Genomic DNA, 25,663 nt, shown 5'->3' with positions numbered 1-25,663 from the left:
CAGCAGCCACTGCCGCTAAATTGGAGGGTCCTGCCACTGGGGAAGTTCTTTTTGGGGTCATCAACGGAGAAGTTCTTGGTGTGATCAACGTCTCCAAGTACTCTTCAGTTCTTGGTGTCATCAACGGAGAAGTGGATGAACGTGAGGATGCCGGAGACGCAGTCACTGCCGTGGCAGGTCGTGGTTTGCGAGTGTAAAGTTGCGTCCTGGCCGAAGTGCCTCTCTTGCGACTAGTTTTCTTCTGTGGACTTTTCTTTTTCTGGGGACTTTTTCTCTGTTTCTTTTTCTGGGGGCTTCTTTTGTTTTTCCGGGGTGGTGTCTGGTCAGAGGAGGGTCCCGCCACTGGAGAAGTTCTCCTTGGGGACCTGGTCTTTTTCTTTTTCTTCTTGGGGCTTCGTTGGACTTTTTTCTTGGGGATAACTTTGGGGGCATTAGGATCCCATCTTAAGAGAGAGCGAATGATGACCCCTCCTAGAGTACCGCTCCCTCCAGGTTTCAAAATGATTTGTTTTTTGGTTTGAGTGTCGATGCGGGGATCGGCCAGTTGGACCAAAGCGACTTTGTTTCGATCGAAAAAGCGTTTGGTTTGATGAGGAATCTGAATGATTCCTTGGAGTATTTGACGTGCCGTCACCGTGAACCATCGTAAGACTTCTTTGAGACTAGCTTCTAAGACACGGGCTCGTGTTTGTGGATCTTTTTCTCGACTGATGCCATACAAGGCACGAATCAATTTGACGGGAAGATGCGACTGAAGGGACGTCATGTTGACGTTGTGTGAGACAGACGAAAAAGGGTCTGAGGTTTTTATAGATTTTTTATGTGGAGTGAAATTAAGTCGAGGACGGAGACGTGTACAGGACAGGCCCTCCGTCTTGGCACCAGTGGTGAAACAAGTGGGTACGAAATCGCAAATCCTCGGGGGTTGTAGGTTTCAAATCGACGAGTAAATATGCGTGTGGTGTTTGAGTGGCATCGTCGTACGCCTGAGTTAGCCAAGGCATTCCTAACCGTTTGGCTAAGACTTGCACTTGCGATTTATCTCGAGGGCTTTTAAACAAGACCACGTAATGCGCATTGAGACTGATGGTGCGATGGGCTTTATTTAATTGATACAAATTTTGGGTGATGTAAACGACACTGGCATTACGGTGATGCCCTTTGCGCGTGAACCACAGTTTAATTTCTTCTTCGTCTTCTCCTAACATGTCGTCGAAAATGACCAAATGGGTTTGACGGGAGTCAGAGACGATGCCGTCGTCTTCTTTAGGAATGCCTTCCACAAACACGATGGAATCGCCTTGACTTTCTCGCAAGAGGCTGTACGCCGATTGCCACTCTTTGTAACACCACACGATCCGCTGAGGTGGCCGATCGATCAAATGATGTTTATGTTCGATCAAACGTTTGACGAATTCGGTTTTGCCTGAACCGCTAGGTCCAGCAATGAGCATGTTAAAGGGATGGCGAGGATACAAAGCCTCCCAACTGGCACGATCTAAGTGTTCGTCGATGACTTTGACAGTAGAGGAAGAGGGAGCAGAGACAGCAGAGGTAGCCATAGTGTGAGAAATGTCACTTGTGACACGAAAACAAACAAGACAAGAGTTTATATACTTTTTCAGAACACGTTTATTGAATGTTTCAAACATGAATACGAAAGACAAAAATACATAAAAGCCAAAGGCTTAAGTACAAGGATAAAAGGCACATGATAACCATTAACGTGGAATAAACACAAGTGTCTGTACAACAACATGTTTTGGGTAATGTTCTAACCAGTTCTATAGTAGGGGGTAAGGTCACACAAGTGTCCTCCCGAAAGGGTCTTTCAGGCCTGTCCACGACAGTCCCGTCCTGGGTGACGGGTTCTTCTGGCACCGTCACTAACACGGGTTGAAAAGTAACTTTTTTCCTTGAACAACTGTCGTGCATACTGGGCCACTTCTTGGGTCCAAGCCTCAAAATCCCATTCTTTCCAGGCACGGACATCTGTCCAATGGGGATGTAAGTCACAAGCTACACACACATTGTCATACACGTCTTGGGTAGCTAAAAGTTGACGAATCTTTTTTTCCCGTAGAGGTCGAGAAGTATCCAGATGAAACCGCAAGGCTTTGAGCAAAAGGAGTTTTTCGTGACCATTTAAGGCCATTGAGGGTGGTAAGTACTGATCGTAAAGAGTCCACAAGGAATCGGCTAGTAAACGAAATCCCAGAAAACAAGTCACTAAGACACACACCACTTGTCGTCCCAAATTGAATGGATACAGCTCTTGTAATAATCGATGGTAATGATCCACGGTTTGAATATGGTCATTGAGTTCCTTCCACGGAATCTGTTGGATTACATGCGATAAAAGTCGTGGCATGGCAGCCTGTTTTTATAGTCTCTTTGTTTCGGAAACAATACACGTACTTTCTAGCCAGACATCTTCGTTCTCCAGTAGGGAATCTAAATGTTGCATACTGTAACCGAAACGTCAGACTTTGTTTAGAAGTTTCCTCTTCCGCTAAGTAGATTCCACGTAAAATATGTCTGTAATCCTTTACCTTGTCTTCCTCAATGTGTTGTACTAGGTGAATCTCGAAGTAACCAAAAATGATCAACACGTGGATCATCGGGGGCTTGGAAGTATTGAACAAGGTCTGACCACTGAAACAATTTCTGACGAATCAGTTCTCTTATACCATTCAGGTACCAGTGGTTAAAGATCTGGTGACGTAACGGATGCAACTGTTCTTTACGTTTGACTTGTATTTTGACCAGCTCTCGGTAAATGCGTTCTCTCAACTCCAGAGGCAAAGCACGAATGTTCTCTTGTAAAGTATCCATGAATAGGTCATGCTAAATCCTCTTTGGTCTGACACAAGACATGTACTGTTTGCACAGACATGGTTTCAATTCATTGTCGAATCTAAATCGTTTAGTTACTAATTTACATGTTACAATTCGTTCAGAAGTTTCCTCTTTCACCAAGTTGACATTGTGTTCGAGATGTTGGTAATTGGTTAACTCTTCCTCTGGAATTCGATGCAGTACGTTTACAATGTAGTAGATAGAATCGTCAACACCAAACCATTCCTTTCTAAAACCAGGGGGTCGTTGATCAATGTCTGTCCAATGGAACACTTTCAACTCAATCAGTCCTTGTATAGCCTGAAGGTACCAGTGGTTCAAACACCGGTGACGTAACGGATGCAATTGTTCTTTACGTTTCACTTGTATTTTGACCAGCTCTCGGTAAATGCGTTCTCTCAACTCCACAGGCAAAGCACGAATGTTCTCTTGTAAAGTATCCATGAACAGATTATATGGTAAGTTACTTCAATGTCTTGGTCCCACTAAGGGTAAGTAATGACAATTCGGTGACCATCGAGCATGTTCTACGTAGGCCGAATCTTGCGGTTCCCAGTAATGAAGTGACACACCGCAACTGAAGCACTTGACTTTATCTCCTTCGCCCAAGTAGAAAAATCCAGCTCTGGCTAATTCTTCGGGGGTCGGTCCTCGTAGATACTTAGGCCATTTTCCTTTGAACGATTGAAGACGATTTTCAAAGTTGCAGTATTCCGACAAACGCACAGGGAACGAATATTCGTCTTTCACAGGTTCGTTTCGATGAGGGTTGGGTGACATGGACAGGAGTTTGCTCAGGGCTGGATGACATCCGTAGGGGGGTAGACGTGAAGGTGAACATTCCCCTTTAAAACGAATCCCAGTAAAATGTCCAAGAGGACGAGCGGCATCACTTTCGCATCCCTCAGGTTTGACACGCACAGCATCACTTTCCATGATAGGGGCAGTGAGAACAAAGTTCCCATGATGCTTTACGGCATCGCTAAGGTCACAACGTTCAGCATCGTACCCATCGCAAGGCTCACAATCGCATTCCACTTCCGAAGCCTCACACTTGAATTGTGCCTTTCTAAACAACTTGTTCTGTGTTTCTCTGAAAGTATTCATCTTGTTCGCTCGGTCTTGGTAGTCACAATGATCTTGACCATAGCCCCCTTTTTATACTAGTCGCAATGCAGTCTCCAGCTTGTACATCTTTCCTTTTTTATGTTTTTTATGTCTTGTTCTGGAAGGTACCGTCTCTAAGGTACCGTCAACATTGTACCGTAGTGTGATGGGCGGAAAGGCCATATAAAGGTAAGGGCAGTGCGGAGACCATCGAGTATGTTCCAGAATAGCTGAATCTTTATAGATACAAAGATCCATTCGTAACTTCAGTCCGCAAGCGAAACACTGTACCTCGTATCCCAATCCTGACTCAGGTCCCAAGTAGACAAATCCTGTTCTAGCTAAAACATGCGAAGAAGGTAATCCTTCCCTATCCGTAGGCCATTTCTGAAACGTGTCCAATCGACGGGCACAATCACAATAGTCAGGTAAGAAGACTGGAAAATGGTAGGGTTTGAACTTGGAGTTCTCATCGGGTTTCTCACTCGATTCTTGCTGTGGCGAAGTCATCCTTCTAGCGTGTGACTATCCTCTTACAACCAATGTTTTATACCAACGTGTCCATACGGTAAGGTGAAATGATTGGGAAGTCGAACTCGCTTCTGGTACACGATTTGATAGACTTTTTCCAAGGGCCGACTGACGATGTGATGAGTGGGTAAACGTACAATCTTGTTGGGTTGATAGGTGGTCACTTTAAAGTTTCCATCCTCTCCGGATTGCAAGGCTTCTTTCAATACCCCAAAGTTGACCACTCGACTGGTACGATAATTCAGAGTCAGTCCTTTCACTTTGCACGTCGTGTGCACTTCTCCTTGTTTGTCCCGGTATTCGTAGCCGTAATTTTTGGGACCGCCACTGACGAAACTTAGAATCTTGTCGTCGGGATGCTCGTCTGTCCAGGCTCCTAAACGGTCTCCTTCGATGTCAGGGTGCTGTTGACTCGGGTGATGGATGTAAATGCAGCTGTCCGTGTCAAAGTACAGGACGCGTTCCCCTAACAGTTCTAAAGCTTCGTACAATTTTAAGCGAGCATGAGCTGTCACGTAAGCCGCAATGATGACATTTCCAAAAGGGTCGTCTTGTACAAAGTCCAGATCTTCTTCGTAATTGACCAAGATCAAATCCTCGCGAACGACGTCCACGTGTTTCATGTATTTGGTTTTGTCGTGAATCATCTGGAAGTAGCGGAAAGGTTCTGTCAAATATTCCGTCTTGGGTAAACACGGTCGTTGTGCCATTTTACTCCACAAGCAATTTAACATCACTTTTGGCAAACGATCGCCTGCCTTCGTGGTCTAAAGTGATGCCTTCTTGTTCATAGTATTTCTCATTGAATTGTATTTAGTCTTCGGGAGTGTGACACCAGGACGGATAGCCGCTGGCTTCTTGTTTCAGTTTCAAAAAGGCATCCACGTAGTCGGCGAAAATGCCTTTCTGACTGGGATCACCCTTGTGGTATTGTTGTGTCTTGGGAAAGTGGCAAATTTCGTACACTTCTAACAGTTGGTATCCCATGTCCAGAGCTTTGAACAATTCTACGCTGACCCAGGTTCCCGTCAAGGCACGTTCTTCCTGGGTGTGATGGCAAGGCTGGTCTTTGTTGCACGTTTCGGCACAAGTACGGCACAATGGAAACATCAGTTTGCCTTGACAATGGTGAGGTAAGACGGGATGGTATAGGTTCGTGGGAGGCAAAACTTTACACTTGATCAAGCCTTCGTATTGTCGAATGTTTTTCAGGTCGATGTGTTCCGTCAGCAATTGTGGGTGCCCTACAGGAAAGCGACAATATTTGCACACGTAGGGATACAGCGAACACACGTCCAAGTATTTGATTTCTTCTCCTTTCTCTTCGTCGGCTTGGTACAGCAAACAGGTGGCATTGGTCCTTCCTCCGTACAAACTATCCCTCGGGTTCAGCGGGTCCATGAACTGGTAACTTTCCACGAGACATTTAAACTCGGGATCGGTTTTCATACGGTGATCGTACTCGTGTTCCCACATTTCCACCACTTGGTATCCTTCCTGTTCCAACTTTAGACGCCGCTGACATGTGTCCTGGTACAAGTCTTCCATGGTTCGTTGTAAAAACTGATTTTTAGTGCTACGGTCAGGGTAACAGACGGGACATCCGTGAAATAAGCAACCGTTAAACTCGTACACGATCTTGGGGTTTTCTAAGTCCCAGCCATCGACCGAATACGTTCCGATGGTCTTTTCACCCCCTCCGTTGCGGGCATGCTGAATCCACTTGTCTTCCTTGTCGCACAAGTAATGTAACCAACGTAGGGCTTTGACCGAGTATTGACGTTTGACAAAGTGGGTCGTTTGAGGGCTGATGACAGCCACGGTGTTTTCAGGCATGAATCGTTGTCGATACACTAAGGAACACGCTTTGGCAATGGTGCAAGCTTCTTTCAAAGGATCGACCCCTCCGTGTTCCATGAACAGTTCTCGAAATTTTCCACAGCAACGCCGTAAAATGTCCACGTCGGAACGACAATACTTTAGCATTTCTTCCTGAAAGTCGAAAGGGTCCGAGGCGTGAGCCTGGTACCAAGCGTAGAAAGCTTCTTGTTGTTCGGTACGCATGTTGTCGGGGTCGTAATAGTGAGCCTCAGGTAAATGGGGTAGAACGGCGTGTTGATTGGCTTCCGTATTGAAAAAGTGTGGAAAGTACCCTTTAGCCATTTCTGTCATTGCAAACGTTTTAGGCATTCGACTCAAAGGCATGGCCAAATAGCTCATCGAATCTTTAAACTGTACTTGTCCCACTTGCATGAAAATGATTTTGGCTCCGTTCAAAGTCACTTTAGGACGCTCGGTGCCTTGTTCCGTATAGTATCTCAAAAGAAACTGTCCATCGTATCCGGAGAAATTGTGAGCCATCACCATGGCATGACGATGACAATCTCCGTAACGTTCGATGTCCTCTTGGCTCCACGTCTTGTCGATGGGGTCTAAGACCCATTGTGCAAAATCGGCTAACGTGTTCGGTCCCCGAAAGATTTTTTCACGCCCTCCAGGAATCTTGCTGCAGTGAGGGCAATGACTGAAGATAGGTTCTTGAATGCACTTCTCGCACGCTCGATGAGCCACGCAGAAATTAGGAATGTGAATGCCAGTCTCTTGCATGCATTCGAAATCGAAAAAGATGAAATTGCATTTCTTCTTGTGACCGTCCTCTTTCTCTAGTGGGGGTTGGTATTTTTGCACGTAGCATTGGTGTTCCAAGTCCACGATGTGGTGACAAATGTGACATTTTTTCTTTCCTCGACATACGTGTGCCTTGGCAGCATTGGTACATATGCCTTGTCCACAGGTAGGGCACAATCTCAGGAGTTGACAAGCACATTTCTTCTGTGAACTTTGTGTTTTCAAATGTTGTTGGTAACAGGTAGGGCTGACAAACGTGCGCAGACAAGTTGAACAAGGCACTGGTCCTTCGCTCAGACAGGGTGGAGAGGCCAAACATCCTGGGCATTTCATTCCACAATGTTTGTGTTGCTCTCGATTATTATAACCACGGTCACATTTCTCACAATAATAAATATATCCCAGGAATCCAGTGATAGTGGTAATGGTATCGAAATGGTCATCGTGATAATAAACATGAATGTATTTTCCGTCCTTAAAGTCTTGGCCTCGAAACAACAGAGGTCCGCGCACTTCTTGAGGGTGCACTTTCAAGGTGTATCGTGGAGCTAGGGCATCTTGCAATTTTTTCATCTCAGGAATGCCACAGGGTGTGTCTTTGGACAGGCCAGCTTGTTGCAACAGGAGTTCTGCTTCGTTTCGTTGTTTGGCTCGGTCCGATTGTCGAATAGTTTTCCAGGGTCTTTTCCATTCTTCCGTATCGTTCTTGTTGGCATAGGTTCGTCCCACCACGATGGCACGGGCTAAACACATCTGGTCCTGAGGGTTGTTAATTTGGACGAGACTCTTTTTGGTGATGCGAAGGTCGTCCACCAATAACATCTTTCTGCGTCCAGTCCCTTGAGGAGGAGATACGTGGGTCATGTCCAGTGTGGCTTTTCCATCGGTGATGTCAAACTGGTGATTAGATTGTTGTATGTGTTGAATCTTGTCCATGACTTTGGAAGCGGTCAATTCTGCAGGGGTGCTAAACTCGATCCAAACAGGGGATTTCAAACCGTCGTGTTGTATGGAAAGTCTCAAGCGATCGTCTTCTTTGGGTTGACATTGTCGCTTGAGTGCAGTGAGCAAAGAATCCCACACCCCAGTGATAAACACTTCTGCTCTCTCCAACGGCACTTCAGCCTTGAAATCTTTAAACTTCACCGTGTATTTGTAAGCCGTGGTTCTAAATTTTCTAGAGGAGCGCTTTTCCGTCTCTCGAATGGAATAGTATTTTTCAGGGTTGACTAGGGGTGGTGAACTTGGTTTAGAGGTTTCAAATTCTGGTTCACTCATGTCCTCTTCAAAATCACTGGCATGAATTTGTGCCAAGATTTCAGCTCTGGTACGAGGCGATAGATCACGTTTCTGCCTCTTACTTTCTTCTTCTTTCTTCTCAAATGAATAGGATCGTTTCATCTTGAGTGCAAAACGTCAAATGACTCAAGTTTAAACACCATAGACTAATTTATAGTCATGGCAGACCAGCGTATATAAAAGGGTGTGTGTCTTGTCCTTTCACTATTCATTTCACTCTCAAGCCGAGCACAACGATGGAAGAGACTAGCCAAATCGAACGTTTCATCAGAGCTTTGCGAGGGGTCATTAGAAAATTCTCTTCAGACCAGCCCACGGACTACTCTCCTTCCTTTCGAGATAAAAGTCAAGATACTTGCTATATCTGTCAGAAGAAAGGGCATTGGTCTTCAGAGTGTCCAGACCGTCAAAAAAGAAAAAAAGGGGCTAAAAAAGACAAAAGTCAAGATACCTGTTATTATTGTAAAGAAAAAGGACATTGGTCTCCAGATTGCCCAAAAAAGAAACAAGAGGAGTCAGAAGAAAAGAGGAATTCTTCAGAAGAAGAGAGGGATTTTTCAGAGGAAGAAAACAGACAGGTGAAGAAAAAGAAACAGGAGAAGAAAAGAAGAAGGGAAGAAAGTGAGGAGGAAGAAGAGGAAAAGCCTGTGACGGTGAAGAAATTTAAAAAACAGAGAGACTAAATAAGGAGGAAGAAGAAGTCAATGAACTTTTTTTTAAAGTGTTATGATGTGAATTGTGAATTGGATTGTAACAATGGATAAAAGAATAAATTAATTATATAAGGTAAGTGTCTTTGAGTTTTGATTTTAAAATAAGAACGTACACTCACGCACTCATACACAGACACGTACTATATGGGGTAAAATGGGCTGTTTATTATTTTTTTTGAGTTATTGGCAAATTGAAAGGCTATCTCTTTTCGAGAAATGTGGGTGGCCCTGAAAAGGGCCTTTTTTTGGTGTAGGGGTGAGTTTAAGCAATCAACTTTAACTGCCTTAAGCCTTTGCCACGGCCAAGGCCTACTTCTGGACTGCGTAATGTTGATGATGATTGGGTTGAAATCACTAAGGGTGGTACGACAGGCTTAGTCACAGGGTTAACGTGTTTAGCTCGGGAAGGTCTTATTCTCTTCGGTCGTAATAAAGAAGTCTGATACATTTGTTTCAGACTTCTTAACTCCGCTAAAATGTCCAACAGTACCGTGACCGTTTGATTTTCACCCTCTTGTTTCTTTGCTGATACTTCTTCTTGCTGTTGTTGCTGTTGTTTTTTTCTTACCTCTTCTTCTTGCTGCTGCTGTAGGAGAAAAGCTTGTTCCGCTTCCTTTTGTCGTTGTATAAATTTCTCCAATTCTTTCTTTCTGTCTCTGTCTAAAATTCTCCACTTGCGGTAATGAAGAAGGTAACGAAGGTTCCGGAACAAATTCTTGCGAGGTAAGAAAATCCACAAAATCCCAATTCACCTCTTCTGAAAGTAAGTCCGGGTTCCCTTGGGCAGTCTCCCCTGCTGGTGCACCCCAATGGATCGTTTTCTGAGTTTCCGTCATGTTGAATCACTGTCGCATAGATTGACTGCACACAAGCGCTAACGAATCTATATAGACCACGTGACGTCACAGACTGCTCTCTTCGGATTGGATGCGAGCTGACTGAATTTTGTAACGCGTGTTCGGATTGGTGAATGAACTCAATCCGTTTCAATCCTTCCTCTACCTATAAATAAGCGCAGTTCACTGCATTGATTCACCTGTTCTCGTCGCTTCAAGATGTGGACCACAGTCGAATCATCCACCCTTGTGTCTTCCATGATGTTTAGGACGGACATGCTCATGTATGTCCGGTCCAAGTGGACCGTTGTCGACAAGTCAGACACCAGTCTGTGGATACGAAGAGTGTATGTAGAAAGACAAGGTTGCCTCAAGAGGACACTGATTTATGGCCCTCGAGTAAGACGCAGCTTGAGGACAAGAAGATGCCGCAGATGCCCTTTATGTTAATGGATACATTAACATAAACCCAAAGGCCCTTTTCAGGGCCACCCATATTTCTCGAAAAGAGAATGACTTTTCAATTGCCTACCCCTTTTTTAAAAAAATTTAAAAAAAAAAAAGTCCCATGTTCAATTCCCCCTTGTCCCTAAATAGACCCACACTTTATTCCCCCATGTTCAATTCCCCTTGAGGCTAAAGTGACCCAGGGTTTTTCTTCATGTTCAATTCCCCTTGAGGCTAAAGTGACCCAAGACTATTTCCCATGTTAAATTCCCCTTGAGGCTAAAACGACCCACGATTTTTCTCCATGTTAAATTTCCATTGAGGCTAAAACGACCCAAGGGGGGTCTGTAATGCTAATTCCCATTGAGGCTAAAGTGACCCTATTCACTACTAACGATGGAGCCTCTAAACTAGACATAATGTATGTAAATGACAAAATCAGGAAAATATCATAGACTCTGAAATCCTACCTTTTAAACTAGCAGACCATAATGGTAATAAAACCCGAAACCCACACAAGTGGGGAAGGAGACAATGGAAATTCAACAATCAGTTGCTGCAGTTGGAAGCATATCAGCAGGAAATTGCTCATAGTTTGACCAACCACGATAATACTACAATAATATAATAGAGGAATGGGAACACAAAAAGGACATTAAAAGAATCTCCCAATCGTATGCACTCTCCTTAGCAAAAGACAAAATGTACATTGAGAGAGAATGTCATTACATTATCCACCACCCACAATCCACAAACGAAGATATACAAACGACACAAAGCGTCCTACAAACACTAAAAGTAAAAGAAGAAATTGGAAATAGACTCAGAGCGGGTAAATTTCACTACATTTACAAAGAAGGGAGGCACCTATATAGAAAAAAGGAAATTAGAAGAGGGTTGGAACGAAGTATCACAGAAATAAAAGAAGGAGAAAAAGTCCTAAATCATAAACAGAAATACTAGACTATATACATATATTTGATGCAAATCTATACCAATCACAAAAAATACCAACATCAAATATAACATATTACATGGAAAATGTAAACGTTTTGAAACTAAGCCAGGAGAACACAGAACTATTGGAAGAACCCATCACGGAACAAGGAATAATAAATGCAATCTACCAACTAAACAAGGATAAATCCCCTGGACTAGACGGCCTAACCGTTCAATTCTATAAGACTTTCCAAAAACTACTAGCACAATTATTCTGTAAGATCTTCAAGGAAATCTTCAAACAAAAGGAGATGTCCCCAAGCATGGAACAAGGACTAATCACGCTAATTTACAAAAACAAAGGGAAGGCAATTGAATTTACAAACTGGCGACCAATCACTCTGCTGAACACAGATTATAAAGTACTAAGCAAAATACAATGTCGTTTAGCAAACTAGGGGTTCATATATATATATATATATATATATATATATATATATATATATATATATATATATATATATATATATATATATATATATATATATATATATATATATATATATATATATATATATATATATATATATATATATTATGAAAATATTAATGATATTATTTCTGCAATAAGAAATATAAAAAAGACGGCATAAAAATTCACTTTGATCCAGAAAAATTAATTTGTGGTTTTGAATCACTGCAAACACGGAAATTTGAAGATAGATATATATTACCAGTGGAATATAGATTCATAAATATTTTACTGCAGGCTATGTTCCAATCTTTGACTAGTGTAAAAGATACGGAAGTTAAAATATTCGTATCCCTCTCAAGCGTGATCGAAAAAATTAGATCAGAATTAGGTCTCGAATACGAAACTAGGAAATTATTATTACGCGCGTGAGGCAGTTAAAAAAGTTTGTCATATCGTGAAAGCGAAAGTGCTGTCATTGACTGTAGCCATAGCGTTACTTGTGAAAGTAGTGACGAAAGTGAAAATAGTAAAGAGGATTTTGAAAGTATTGACAACGTCACTGATGAAAATGAAAGTTACGGCAACGGTTAATTATCCTCAGACTTTTATTCTACCCGAGAAAACAAATATGTTATAATACATTTGTTTTGACAATCATGGATTATTATGTAATTATTTTTTTCTTCTTCTGCTCTTGATGATATTTTCATTATTTTAGTAATATTTACCCCATCAATTTAATGAAATTGACTAATAATCTGAAACATTTATATGTAATATACCCATCAATTTAATGAAATTGACTAATAATCTGATTATTGGTAAATACTGGAATGTTATCCGTAATATCACCGAGAACTCTGCGAACTATGTCATTCCATTTGGTATTATTCGTCTTTAAAACACTGTATATATCCTGAAAAATAACAACTCCATCTATGTCAACTCCAGAGAGGTTCATAATATTGGCAAGTTCATCTTTTAACAAATCAATATCATCTTTTTTTTCTTGTCTTTGATAGAAGAAGATCTTCCGTAAATATCAACCTTTATACTTTAAAATCTGTTTAACACGATTAGTGACTACTTGTATAATCGTGCATATTGGCGGATCAGTTAGTGTTTGTGTTGGCAACGATGAATGCCAAAATGGAATAATCTTGGCGTATATTAAAAATTCTATTGGCGGAGGAAGCCCATATGAATCAAAATAAATATAACCGCGTGGATCAAATGCGTATGCAGCCCAATGAGTACCAGGATCAGAACTATTATCAAGATCAATAATTCCTGTTTCAACATTGTTTGGCTGTTTTGGTAATTGATCACGCATAAAACAACTCTGAAATCTTTTATATTTAATTTTTTAGCAGGATCAAGTAAATCAAAATTTGACATTGGACGGATTAACGAATTGTTTCTGGAAGTCTCAGACTTTTTCGCATCGATAAGTGGTTCCTGGTATTCTTAGACCCCTCCCCTATTTTATTTTCCATCCGGTTATTTCTTCAGTTAGCTTCTTACCAGCATGTCCAGCAACACCACTTGTAACACCAAGTGCAACTGTTTTTGCAATGTTTGGAGCTGCAGCAGCTATTAACGCTGGTAAAGCTTCAAAAAGTGGAAATATACCACCTGTTTTAATCAAGTTTTTAACCGCACCAACAGAAAGATTGAGTCTTACGCATGTTTTTGATTGTTTAGCGTCATTGAAATGTTTAAGTTGACGAACAGTCAGATATAGTTTATTTTGCCCGCCTTTATTTGATCTTTTTTAATGATATTTTTAATCCAAATTTCTTTGCTAAATTTGATTGAAGTCTTTTAGTTCGACCAGGAGTCAGAGTAACGTTAACATGATGATACGACATATATAAATATCATGAGTGATTTAATTACATGTTTTCTACTGGAGCATCAACAGCTCTCATTCATCCACTAGTACCTTCAAGTAACATTGCTTTGTCGCTGAGTATAACTGCAATTACTCTGTAATTAGTATTAAGGGGGTTTACACGAGCTCGAAAATGAATATCAACAACAGATTGCTTAGATAAATCAAGATGTTACAATGGAAAGTAATAAATCGGATATAATGCTGAGACATTTGCAAACCAGTATCTACATTTTGATCACGTCCAAGAAATTTCATTTAACTAATTATTATCGTCTAAAACAAAGACCGCTTCCTGCTATTAAACTTCCTGTTACTTTTTTCTCTTTTTCTGACTGGGGTATATTAGCCAACTCTGTTAGTCTTTTTTTATCTACAGCTTGAGTCATTATTTTAGTCATATTTGCAGGCATAACTTCAGTGCTGGGTAATTGTACTGGTTGTGGTTTCCTTCGTTATAATCGAACTAATCTTGCTTTTATTGATGAAAATGTTTTTCCAGCAAGATTACCAACAGAACGTAATGCTTTATCTCGAATAACGTCAATAACTTTCGTTCCTATTTGTTTTGCAATCAGCATTGCTTTTGGAGCCATTCTCCTATATAAACCTTGAATAAAATCACCAAATCCATCTCCGTAAATTATTATGTAAGTTGGTAATCGTGAATTTACTACCCTAACCATAATCCGTCTACGATGAGAATTGTGTATAATCATTTTTTAATTACACGTTGAATAATTAGTTGTTTTTCAGTCACTGTGATAAGCATCAGTGATTTTATTAATGAGAGAATGATAAATGTCTTGATCCATAACACCGCCTGTGAATAATCTTTGACAAATATCAGATGTTTCATTAATAATTTCTGGAGAATTATTTCCTGCACGTTTTCCTCCGATCAGAATTTCTAAGCGAACAACATCAGCGGGAAGACTGTCAGGTCAAGTTCCTAATCCACTTCATCCTGGTGCAGTCAAAGGAAAACCACTTCTACAGATACATCGTAACATTCTTCTTCTTCCTCAATACGAGCTGGGCTGAATAGTGATTTTCCTGGCGATAATATATCTCCAGGTACTGGTACTATTCTAGCCTCTTCGACGTGTTTCTCAAAACTTGAAAATTCATCCTTACATTTACCAGTGATTCCAGGTATACCACGATACTTTCGAAATACAAAAGGAACCCAATTCTTTTCAGAAACACTGGCGGTAGTTCGATCTAATAATTTATCACGATCTCGATATCCTGTAGCGACAACCGCTATAGTTCTCTCTTGAAGTAGTCTACGACCTTCTTCGGTAAATCGGGCTGTTGGTTTTGGTTTTAGTTTTGGGTGTGGCACAAGATCCCTTACATCGCCGACCTCCTCATAGACTTTGTCAACACTATCAAGTACTTGTTGTATTTCTGCTTGTAACTGTGGCTGAGCTATATCTATTTCAGCTGCAAGGTCTTGTAGAATATTTTTGTTTTCTTAGTTCTTTCTGCTATTTTCCCAGTTGCTTTAGCGGTTCACTCCAATGTGGGAAGAAGATCTTTGGTAGCCTTTGTGACATGTTTAAACAATTGTTCTGTACCCTCTGCAAATTCAACTTGTGCTTCTTGGCGTTCTTGCAGTTTTTGTCTAAAGGAATCACGAACAGGCAAAAACCTTTTGATCGCTTCTAATCTTTCTCTAGCTAATCTAGCTGTATAAGATTCAGCAACAGGTGCCATTATTGATATAATAATGATTTAATTATAGCAGCAGAGAAGGTGCGACCTCAATGAAACGTCCCACGGTAAACGAAAACACATACAAATTTAGAAAAACACTAACGACAAAAAAGTAACAAACAAACTAACCCAATCAGAGAAACTCTCACTAAAGTTAGAGGCTTTGGTTTGGCGTTATTGACCTTACTTTATTCGTTTTAGTAGGAATCTTTATTTTTACAAAAATAAAGTTCTAGCAAAAGGTCTGTTCACCCTCTCTGCAGCTACTTGGGATGTTTATTGTTTCAATAACGTCTAGAAAGTTTTGTAAGCTATTCAGGTCAACGAGGATCCTAGAGAGAAAACATCGACTGAATGTGAAATTAGCTTTTCAGAAAAAGAGAGTTCAAACATTTTGTTAACCAGAATCTTCACAGATGATTGCTTTCTCTTATGCAATGTATAATATCAGAAGCAATGACAAATTCTACCATTTGCTATCAAACCTTTTAAATTATGATTGAAAGTAACTGTTGTAGCTTTCTCGGTTAAACAACAGTGACCTATATTTCCGACAAGCAAGTTGCTTTTTGATCAGATACACCGTTTGAAACCTTGAACACTCTTTAAGTCAAGTAGAATGATATACAGCTTCTCGAAGACTAAAACATATATTGCACCTAATACATACATAAGTATATATATCTCCCTGTAGACTACTACACATCTGTTATGCATAAGTACGTAGACTACGATCTATCTCTGACACATAACCACAAATGAAACCTTTACATTCATTATATAAACCAGTATTTTAGTCCTTTTTTTAGGGAGGGGGTCACAACCTCAAAAACGAGCACAAATATAACATGATGCTCAAATTAATGAATTCTAACACGAACGCTGACTCTAAAACATTTACTAATGCTATGGCTTTATGGCTTGAGATATATAATACTAATGTTAATTTCGTCAAGTTATTTAACACTATTACATAAAATATGCAATCCATTTTATTTCAGTCACAAAAGAAAGAAATGTAGGTTGCTAATGTCCATTTTTGTTTTAAGAATTGATTTGAAACTATAATGTGAAATAGTACTTTATGATAGTTAAAAACAATTACTGCTTTGATAGTATTATTGGATTTAGGATGACCATAATTGGTACAGTTAACTGAAGCAGGACAAGTATGAAAAGGGGGTTATAAGCAGAGTTCCATATGTTTCCATCAAATAAGCTTTATTTCGTCCTGAAAACCTTTCTGTGTTGACTCTAAAGTTGTCAGGCCACCACGCTAAAATGTTTTGGCTACAATAATATCAGTTCCATGTGAAAACACATCTAGAGACAACTTCTTTTATTATACACTCACAATAAAAATGATTGCTTAATTCATACAGAAAATAGCTCGATAAAGCCACTTTTAGCTTTCTACTAAACAAACTAAAAATACATCTACAAATGTGATTTATAGTGACCTTATGCGAGTGTGTTTGCACCATCAATGCAGAATCTTTTATCATCAAAATTAGTCAATCATTGCTTATAAATTTTATCTGTTTGAATTTGATGACGGGATGATCTTATTGTTGACATCTCAGCAATATGATTGCTTTCTTCACCAAATAATATTTGACGGAATAATTCATGAGTACAATTTCTTTTAACAACAACTTTGTTTTAGCACCTTTTGCTTTCATCATGCTGTTCTTTGTGTTTAAAGATAACACTGAATACATCTTGCTACATAGTCCAACAAATTCGATAATCGGTTCGAAACAGAATTCGTCTTTCATCTTACCAATTACCATTTTTTTGGTCGGTTCATGAAATCCAGTATCTTTTCCAACAGTGATAAATCAAATTCCTCTCTGTTGTTATAAATATCCTGATATAAATCATCATTAACACAATCAGCTCCATCAATCTCATACGCAAGAGAATCAGTGTCCGTGAACAACAATATCACATTTGACCATTTATTGTTTACAAATCTATAGTGAAAGTCATACATCAACCACTTTGAGATTTCTAATACAGATGCATCGACATATATAGGCTTGTTGACAGCTAAATTCGTTTTATGTTTTTTTAACCATAACAAGATTTTTACTGATATGTCTCTCTAGAGAACTTTTATGAGGCAACTAATTTATTGCATCGTTTTTTATTATTAACTATTTCAATATCAACTTTGTTACGAATATTTTCCATCGTTTTTCCAAATACTGAATTGTTCATCAGCTCGAAAAAGTCATTTTCAAAATCTGTTTTAGCCACAGTCCGAGTATCAATATTACATTTAATATAATCAGCCATCCAACGCGATTGTTTTAATTTTAAGATTCGATGATTTTATGTGATAATCAAACCATTGTCAACTGCTTGTTTGAGCAAACTGTAACGGCAAATATAATTTCTTTTACTTAACAAATTCGGTACTAATTTTTCTACTGAACACGGTTTTCGTCGGCGGTGTGATAACTGTTCTTTTGATAACAGGGAATCAGGTTTATCATTTTTTCATCCATGAAAGGATAGCCATTATGTAACTCACGTAACGAATCAGGATACTCTGCATCAACTTCAACAAAATAAGTCAAATCTGAGTTGGAAAGATCTACAGTTACATCTTTTGTAATTGTTAGAAAATTGCTTACAGATACCTATCCAATACAAACAGTTGGCATTCCTTCTGACATAGCCCAATCATAGAGATTGTATTTATCGAAATACAAAATATACTTAGTCGGCTTCGTGGAATCGTAATCATGTAAATATTTATTATTAGCACAGGATGTTTTTTTTTGTCACGACGCAAACTCCACCTCTTATTCCTTTCTCAATAAAATAATATATGTCAGCATCAGATATCAGTCCCAAATCCGCTTTAGTTAGCTTAAATAATGCATCCTAAGTGAAACCTGGTGATGAGAAATACAAGCAAGGATCTAATTTATATATGGTTATACTTGTTTTGCGAAAACTCTGAAATACATCATCGAACAATAATACGTCCTGAATCAAACATAAATCTAGGTAATCACCAATAGTCCTACAATTGAATATGTTCCAGACACTATTAGCGTGACCATATTCCTCATCGGTTATATATTCAACCGACAGAGATGAGTAAAGTTTCTTATGGCTTGGTAGTGATGTTTCATTAAGGCGCTCGAAACTATCTAGATAATCATATGGAAAGATGCCTTTCTGTTTCATTAATTCAGCTCGCTCACCTAAATGCCTCGTCAGTGATGTAAAATCCTTACAGTTTTTCACCAGTGAGTCCAAGGAAGAATTCATAAATTCCAGTGGTCAATGGATTCATCGGGACTGGATTTGAAAGTCGTCTAAATATTTTATCTGCTTCCATGAAAAGATTTTTTTTTAACAGCGAAACAGTTGGTTGTTCATCTTTACTTGTACGTTGATATAATTTAACAGGTTCTGATAATGCAGGGCTAACTTTATAAGCAACTGATACCGGAATGTGCTTATGGGTATGCAGTTATTCGCGACCCACCAGTATTAATTTCTTCTGGAATTAACTCCTGAATGGACTAAAAATCATGCATAATTGTGAAATGAATCATAAACTTTTGTATGTGCTTTGTGAATTTGAAAATTGTATCTTTTTCTTCTGGCATTGTTACACGCTGTTGATGAATACAATAATTATTGTACTTTAGGAGAAGCGATTAATCTTTAAAACCCTGGGGTTGTCTGGATGGTAGGTCAGGATAAATGGTATCCTTTCAGCCTTTTCGTTCTCTCTACATTTTAGTAGGTCATTGCGTCAAACATAACTTTGGTCACTATTTTAATTATGTACACAATTACTTGCACTGTAATATTTGCACAACTGACCTAGAAATTCTATCTTTTTTCTTTCTCTATCTTCAGTCGATGTCGTAAGGGGTAGACTGGTTTATCCACATTTAATTTTACAATCTCATCAAAAACTTTAATAATACAGAACCCTGTGTTTCCATCCATAGTCTTTCTGACAAGAAATTGAACCCCTTTTCTACATGCGTAAGAACACATCACACACACACACACATATATATATATATATATATATATATATATATATATATATATATATATATATATATATATATATATATATATATATATATATATATATATATATATATATATATATATATATAAAATTTGGTTTTGATGAAGAAGGAATTATAAAAAGAATGTATCAATTTGTTTCAATAAGCATGAACCATTCTAATACAACGAACGTTCTAGATGTCTGGATGATTCCGTAGCGTAATGAAAATTCCATCTGCATTCAATGTTGTTATTAGAGTTCCTAACGGTAAATTGCTCCTCGTGAAACAAGAAATGCAAAGTAATTGACGGGACCTTTAATTCATTTGTATTTTAAGTTCACTTCTCAAATTTGTAGATGTAGAATAATTTCTTTTCTGATTTTATTTATAACATATCGTTAGGACTTGACTCCTGTATAATTTTTCTCTAGGTTTGACCAATGGGATTGAAACAGTTGGTCAAAGTTTGAGTGTAAGAAACCGATATTGGGTCGAAGCGTGTCTTGGGTCGAAAAGATTACTGCGACTTAATGTTTGACGATCGTTTTCCCCACTTATTTCCTTTTTCAGTCGGAGTTATTTTGTTTCGAAACTATCTAACTAGTCTGAAAAGCAATAATGAGCTCAATTTCCAATAACTAAGACCCAAATGTTCTACAGTGTTGTTTTCAAAGTTGGGGTGGGTGGGGGTGGGGGGTTGTATATGGCTAATGTAAAAAGGTACATTATGTTGAAGGCCAAATTTGTGCGTCAGTTACGGTGAAAATAAGTTTATATCTTTCTATAGTCTTGCTGATAAAGAAATATATTGATATTTGTTCTTGAACTAGCGTGTCTTCCTTATAAACATGCAGAAATAATATCAAATATTGTTAAGATAGAAACTTCTCAAGTCTAAATATCGCACATATATCTTATTAGCTCCCCTAGCAGGTAAAATTCACTGAAGGCAAAGGAAAAAGGGCGTCGTCTCGATTCCGATTCATAACGTGTATTTCATTTTTTGAGAATTATGTCAAGCGAGTATGTTTGTTACTTCTCCGTTATTAGTGGCATTTTAATTTACTATTTTACAGAGTGTGCAATAACGTATTCTTCAGTGTATCTACGGGCCATTTTGCATCTGTCGTATTTGTAAAAATGTGAGTCTCTGAACCTAGACAAAAACCTGTTGAATTCTTAGTAGCGGGCCAAAGGGTTTGTGCTCCATGCGTGTATAATGTTCACCTTTAGAAGATATGTTCCCATTATAATAGTGTCAGATATAGGCACATACTATTCATTACACCAGATTGGCCCATTTACATGTTAATATATGACTTTGATGGTGGCTATAAAACCAGTACACGTATTAGTCCTCCAATACAACAGTTGGAACATGATGTTTAATTGGTTAAACATGCAATGTAAATACGCTGCCTCATTCTAAACAGTTTTTCGGTGGCAGAAAAGAGATTTCACATAATTTGTAAACAACTTAAATTTCAAATATTTTTTCAGTACCTTTAGTCAATCTCTAATTGTTTACAACAGCAGTTTGTGCTCGCTGACGTATAAACGGGGGAATAAAAGTGTAGGATTTATAAACTTCAATAATTTAAATAATTGGCAATTCATAAAGGATACGGCATATGAGACTTTACGAAATAAAAATTAAGATTTTTTTTATACAAAGAGTATCTGAAAACCATTTAAGTATTATATACATTCTGACAAGGAAAATGATCTATTTGAAGCTAATCTACAATAGAATTATCCTGTTGCATTAGTATTTTCCCCGATTCACTAAAATGGCAGGTACGTATTCAAGTATATGCATGGTACAAAATCAAAAAGGAAATTGTAACACTTATTAAAGCTACATTTTACAAGGTTACGTGATATGCGCAAACGTCACATGTGCAGACAATACGCTAATTGGTCGGCAAGATCGACTAGCAAATAAAGTGCACTCAGCTTCAACCATTGCAGATACACTTGACACTTTTGAAAATAGTCATATATGATACATCAATATTCATTCTTCATTATGCCAGCATTTAAATTAAATACAAATATTCGTACTAAGTTGAGGCTTGGTGTATTTTATAAGTTTCGATATTAAATCTTTATATTTGTAGTGATCAATTGTGGAAATAGTCAAGCCTCTCAGCAAGACAATCTAACCATATGGACACAGGTAAATACTTATAAAAGTTTAGCATACATCACGGAAAGTCAATTAAGCATACTTTCAGGATCAACTAAGAGCAATGTTTAATAAAGACACATCAGACATACATACGGGCAGGCAGATTCAAAGAGTCAAAGAAATCATAGTATTATCGAAAGCATGTTTTCCTTTAGAACAATTTTCGACTGAAAGATTGTCAAGTGAACTAAATATGCTAATGAAATATCTTCTATACAGAACTTGGCTCTAGTTTACATTTCGGTATCCACCGCTTAGTATAGCCAGCATGAAAATCGTGTATATATTTTTGTTTGGTTAGTTTATAATTTTCCAACCTTTTGTGCTTAAGCAAATCACAAACCTGAAACCCGTAAAGCTTCCGATTTTGTGCGTGTTGTATTTATCAAAAACACTATGTTGCTACAACCCAAGGAAAGAAACCGACAGAACATTGACCTTTCATTTCTTGCAGTCATGGCACTTCATCAGCATCAAATCGACAACTGATTGATGCCTTGGGAATATTTGAACACTGGTCGCACTTTTTGTTTTTTGATTGCACCTAGATCGATGTAAAGCTTTTGCAAATCACATATTTAGGTGAATTCGATAATCAAGAAATTGTGACCAGGTTTTGTGATTTATGGCCTACATTTGTCTGAAAATAGCCATTCGAACGGTGTGCCAGCAACCAAGTGTGCTAATACTGCTTCACTCAAATATTCGTTCAATTTTCATCTTTACAAGATCGTAGATTCAGTCATCTGCTTATTTAGTCTTTTTTTCAATAGCTTTGATCGTCGAATTTCTAGCAACGTAACAGACTTTAAACAATTTAGGCTATATCATCGTTTTTACATTTTAAAAAAAAATCAAACTATATGTCAAGCTCTTTCCTCAAACAGTTTAAAATAACCTTGCGGTTAGCATGCTGTTTTAAATAATGGGTCTCGATCAACGTATAACGGACTTATCTATAAAATACTCCGGCAACACCGATTTGGATTATAATAATCTATGGGGAATCATTTATAGGATGTCCGACCAGTGCTATTATCCACCAATTTTGTTTTAATTTTATGCAAATATATTGCCCTTCATCATCCTAAAATACACCACTGAATTGTGAACATTTAAAGAATTACTCTTTTAATAATTATAACCAAGTTTCACAGTGAATTGGCAATTTAATAAGATCTTGGATAAATTGCTAGATTAAACACTATTTGATAAATTGTGCCGAGTTTCTTCCAGTAAGTGACTTAGCACACTCAGATGATGAAAGCTGTTGATGCTGCTGGCAATTTTATATCAACAATAGCAAAACAAACTAGCAATCTCGTAAATACTGAGTTAAATGTAAAATATCAACGCATACGATTATATATATATATATATATATATATATATATATATATATATATATATATTGTTTATTTTGTTTGGCTGTGTCATTGTATCCTAGAGCAATTGAAGGTTATTGTACTGTATTATCTCATAATCTTAACCATTGCTGAGGGCATCGAGCGCACCGCCTTCGAATAATTCAAACCGATTCTGCTGATTTCCCGCTTTTTAAGCAAGTCATAAGCGTTTGTTTCGTCCTTTCCTTGTGCTTTCAGAAAGGCACATGTCTCCTATCATCACGTGGATAGTATGATCAACAGCTTGTCACATCGAAGTAATTCTTGGGGGTTTCTTTTTTGTTTCCTATTTTTGAGTTGTTATCATGAATTAAAGTACGGATACTCGAGTTTAGGGTATGAAAAACGGATATTGGCTATTGAGATTGAAACAGGATGTCGCCTCATTAAAAATGAAATTTGAGCTCACATTCCAATTCTACATTTCTGTTCATGTCAAGATGCTTATAAAGTATCAAAAAGTTACAAAAATAAACGGAAACAAATAATAAACTTGACCCATTTAAACTCTTTTATTAGTCGAACAGAAAAACACAAGGAGATTTAGTTACTAGCCTTACGACCCTATAGGCCTGTTCGAAAACGGTTGTTACGTCCCTTGACTTATTAATTCCTCTAATTTACCATGATGTAACGCTCTTCCGGCGAACAAATGTATATGCTGCGATCGAGGCCAAAAAAGCAAACGTAATATAATGTGTGTATGTATCTTATTAATCACGCCTTCATTTGATATCAGTTTATAAGGTCTCATCAGTCTAAATCGATCTATGTCAACAAAAAAAATGTGTTAAAAAGCAAAAACAATTTTAACGCCTTCCCATACGAACGCTACCGACCTTGGTACATGCGTCTACCCATGCCGTTTTGGGATGGTGTCTCGATGCTAATACTATGGATCTGAAACTTAAAACTCAAGATATACAACAGTATATAATATGTGTACATATCTTATTAAGTACGTCTTCATTTGTCTGCCCGTGCGCCTAAGAAAAAAATAACAGAAAATTTTAAAGTCAATTTTTTTCCCTTTAATTTCAGACTTTGTATTGCGTTTGGGTTCTCTACACATCTTTACATAACTATGAGCATAAATATGCCAGCAGCTATTACAGGGTGACTTAAAAAATCCTTGCACTTAGCCAAACGCCGAGCCCACTGAGTTGACTTGAAACGGGCAAATAAATTTGCATTAGATACTCTAAAAAAACACACGTCACTTGCTTGACATTAAAATCTAGTACTTTCAAATTCTAATCTTTAATGTTAACTGATTATATGAGTTATGAACATCTTATGATGAAAAGCACCATTAATAGTGTAAAAAATGATGCTCTTGTCACTCATTTAATAATACAAAGTTAAACGAAATTCCTTAATACTTCTACATAATATGAATTCACTTCATTTCAAAGCATCTTTAAAAGCCTTTGCTGACTCCTTTCTAAACATACTCCCGCAGCAAACATCTACACAAACTGTGGAAGTTTATAGTGATGTCTAACACTGGGGTATCATGCCGCAGACATGTAGCATCATGTCACATTATCCTGACACCAGGCCGATCATTCCTAACACTAACCTCTTAATGCTGAGCGCCTAGCGAGGCAGCTCTTAATACCATTTTTTAAGTCTTTGATATGACTCGGTTTGCGTTCGAACCCACGACCTCCCGCATCCGAAGCGGGCTTTCTAACCACTAAGCCACCGGAGCGGTCAGCTTTAAATACTAGTTCTGTTATTTATCATCGTTAAAAGACAAGAGAGAAGACATACAGTTTATCACTCAAGAGAACTGAAAAACAAGGATGGGTATCAGGGCGAAAAATAATCAATAGATTTGTTAGATTTTTCGCGGCAAGGAAAGGACAAGTGGATTTAAATCACTGTAATAACCTGACAAAATGTCCATAATTGATTTTATTTTAAAAGTTTTTATATATCTTGTATAAAAATATCTCTGTATTTAAAAATATTGTGGGGTTTTTTTTGGTCATATTTATCGCGTGCGTGAGGTGTAGAATGCGGAAAATGTGAAAATGTGCAGTTCATTTGAATGCATTTATACAAATAAAACTATCCCTCCCTTAGTCATGAAATAAGATGAAACTTTCAAGACGTTTTCCTTATTTGATAAGTTGAAATCTCTGAGAATCTGATGTTTCAGTCGTGCGGAATACGCTGATTTTAAATAAAATGATCTGATTCTAATGCAGACACTACGTTAATGCTCTGTTCAATCTTGCATATAAAATCAGTGTTTGAAATCGTCTGCTACTGATTGTTTATTTATAGTTTGTATTATGGTCATGCCGTATCCAGTATATATCGACTGCAATACATAGTGTGAAATTAACAGTTATTTTTGTTAAAAGATAGGCTTGTGTTAAATTTATTTTAAAAAAAAGCTCAAATTTTACCAAACGTCAGCGTCTATTAAGTCCTCAGAAACTAACAGCGCATTCAATATTACGTTAAAGATACTATCTGACACACGCCGCTCCGGTGGCCTAGCGGTTAGAGCGTCCACCTCGGATGTGGGAGGTCGTGGGTTCGATCCC

The 25,663-nt window shown here is 38.2% G+C and overlaps 1 protein-coding gene across 1 annotated transcript in view; it reads right to left on the bottom strand.

Moving 5' to 3' along the window:
* The window catches only part of LOC149803405 (heavy metal-binding protein HIP-like), a 90,733-nt gene that overhangs the window by 23,565 nt on the left and 41,505 nt on the right, over positions 1 to 25,663 (bottom strand). The gene's annotated exons all lie outside the window — the stretch shown is intronic.

This window comes from Sinohyriopsis cumingii, chromosome 3, assembly GCF_028554795.1.
Source record: "Sinohyriopsis cumingii isolate HCF-2022 chromosome 3, ASM2855479v2, whole genome shotgun sequence".
In the NCBI taxonomy this organism is placed as follows: Eukaryota; Metazoa; Mollusca; class Bivalvia; order Unionida; family Unionidae; genus Sinohyriopsis; species Sinohyriopsis cumingii.
Note: the sequence above shows the minus strand (reverse complement) of the source record. Positions and strands in the feature narration are given on the sequence as shown.